The 2,709-nt window shown below is 37.6% G+C and overlaps 1 long non-coding RNA gene across 1 annotated transcript in view; it reads right to left on the minus strand.

Annotated features, from left to right (window-relative positions):
- Nucleotides 1-257: 257 nt before the first annotated feature.
- The window catches only part of LOC108532086 (uncharacterized), a 10,770-nt gene continuing 8,318 nt past the window's right edge, over nt 258-2,709 (minus strand). The window contains exon 4 of the long non-coding RNA XR_001886348.1: nt 258-327. This is a non-coding gene — a long non-coding RNA (uncharacterized LOC108532086). The remainder of the gene's footprint in view (nt 328-2,709) is intronic.

A 2,709-nucleotide genomic window follows, 5' to 3' on the forward strand; every position in this document is an offset into this window, starting at 1 on the left:
AATTATTACAGGTTGAAAGAATACTGTAGTACCCTAACACCTAAGTCAGTTTGCAAGAAACTCCTCCTGGGATTTTGGTGCAAACCTGTCTTGTATTGGTCCTGTTCCTTGTATCCCCTGAGTTAAATTAAAACAAGGATTGAGAAAAGGTGGGTCTAGAAATGTGACCAGTAGTATAATTTGAACACGTTATGTTAGGGATGTCGCTAAAGTTACTCACTGTGTGAACTGAGGGATCCATTAGGTCATGTGAATTCTGTGTTTGGCATGACAGATTAAATGCTCCACAGAAGGTACTGATTGTGGAAATCTAATTACAGCATTATCCTGAGGAGCAAAAGAGGTATATATAAATAAGAAAAAGATAAGAGTTTCATGATTACAGAAAAGTGTTGACCCATAATCCTGGGAAAGTCATCCATGTCTAGGATACTGTCTGCTTCTCAGCAGAAACTTTTCTGGTGAGTTTTACCTTAGGATCCACATGGGTGTACCATGTCCAAGAGTATAAAGAAATGCTCTTGAGGTACAAAATGTGGACCCGAGGTTTGAGGTCCCAAAGTTTTGCTGCAGTGTTGGTGGCAAGGGCAGTCTTTCCTTCTCTGATGACACTTCCAGAAGACCTAATCTCTGCGTTCTAGATTGTAAAGAGTTTTATTGTCCTCAGCTGGTGGATCATGAAAAACTTCCTTTAACTGGCAAAAATATATCTTGGCATACAACAATAAAGTCTTGCAGTACTTAGTCATACTAGAGTTTAGGAGAGCAGGAGGTACATTAAGTTCTATTATTAGGAGCACAGGCCTTTCCAGTGACTATTTCATAAGGGGTCAACTTATGGTTTCAATTGGAAGTAGACATGACTGTCATCAATTTGCAATGCCTTTGATCAAGGCAATCCAGTAGATTCAGTTAGTTTTGCTTAATGCTATTGTATCTGTAATAACTTAGCTGTTTTACGACTTGTCCAGTGAAACAAGTACCTCTATCACTGGGGATTTCCCCAGGCATACCCCTGGATAAAACACATTTTTTTTTATTATTATACTTTATGTTCTAGGGTACATGTGCACAACGTGCAGGTTTGTTACATATGTATACATGTGCCATGTTGGTGTGCTCATGGAATACTATGAAAATACATTTCTAATAACCTTCAGCTAAGGTTATAGCATTGGTCTTCTTGCATGAAAAAGCTTGTATAGAACCAGAAAACATAGACTGAAAATGGCAATTGAATGAAAATCCCTCCAGAAATGTTCATATGGCCCATCAGGTAGCAGAAATGTACCCAAAGTTTTGATTATGTTTCCAGGATTATGGATTTGACAAACAAAACACTGATCATAAACCATTTTAACCATTTTAGAAAAGTCTCCACACTTTTTTTTTCATGATTTTGATCATTTTATTCCATGATGAGTCATGGAGTGTTGAGTTTTAATAACGGAGATGTTAAAGAAGCAGGAAGGACTAGGCAGCTGTTCAGGCTTTCTATGAGTAGACATTTCATATTGAATTTATATCCTCTGAAATACCAATTTTGTTTCTCCAATTCCAGTGCATAGCACTGTTTATTAAATTAATTATTATAGGTAATTTGATTTGGATCAAGGAGTTCATTCAAATTGCATATTTTAACAATTTCAGTACCAGCTGACTTAGCACGAAAATCTGCCAAAGTATTTGCTCATAATTTAATTCTCCTGCTTGGGTTAGCAGTATTATAAACCAGATATTTTCATTAGAGTTCTGAGGTTTTTTATCCAATCCAACGGTATAATCTTTAAGTTATCAGACATTTATACTTTCAGAATCCCTTCCATGAACCTCCTTGAAAGCACAACCCTTTAGGATTATAATAGCTTACAAAGAGCTTTCAAAAAAAGCATCAGAATTAAGCAATTTGCTGTGTACAACCAGACTTAAAACAGTCATGGTTAAAGATGCAATTGACTGGACGCGGTGGCTCAAGCCTGTAATCCCAGCACTTCGGGAGGCTGAGACGGGCGGATCACGAGGTCAGGAGATCGAGACCATCCTGGCTAACACGGTGAAACCCCATCTCCACTAAAAAATACAAAAAACTAGCAGGGCGAGGTGGCGGGCGCCTGTAGTCCCAGCTACTCGGGAGGTTGAGGCAGGAGAATGGTGTAAACCCGGGAGGGGAGCTTGCAGTGAGCTGAGATCCGGCCACTGCACTCCAGCCTGGGCGACAGAGCGAGACTCCGTCTCAAAAAAAAAAAAAAAATGCAATTGACAAGGAAAGTTGGTTATTCCTGTGGCCTGTAATAATTTAACATAATAGTAATAGTTATGATTCATAAGATACATCAAGACATATCAGAATTTTAGGAATCTCATACAAGTTTGGAACATGTATTAATAGCACATCCACAGAAATATAATTCAATAAAAGGTTAAACATTCTTTCTTGTTACATGACAGTGCTTCTTGTGTAATTTAACATATCAGATAAGCCTTCATTTGTTATCTTTGTTTATTATCTCTTTTTTAGATGCTTCAGGGGACCTCTGGGACATCCAAAGTTAGTTTGAGGTCAAAAGCCCTTCATTTTGATTTTGAATTTTGATTTTGGGAAGTCTGTCAATTATGTCAGAGGTTTAAAATAAGTGATCAAAATAGGATCACAGACCATGGTGATAATTACTCATTTAGCCAAAATAATAACCAAAAGATGTTAGAAAG

Source organism: Rhinopithecus bieti, unplaced genomic scaffold, assembly GCF_001698545.2.
Source record: "Rhinopithecus bieti isolate Rb0 unplaced genomic scaffold, ASM169854v2 scaffold_7673, whole genome shotgun sequence".
Taxonomy (NCBI): Eukaryota; Metazoa; Chordata; class Mammalia; order Primates; family Cercopithecidae; genus Rhinopithecus; species Rhinopithecus bieti.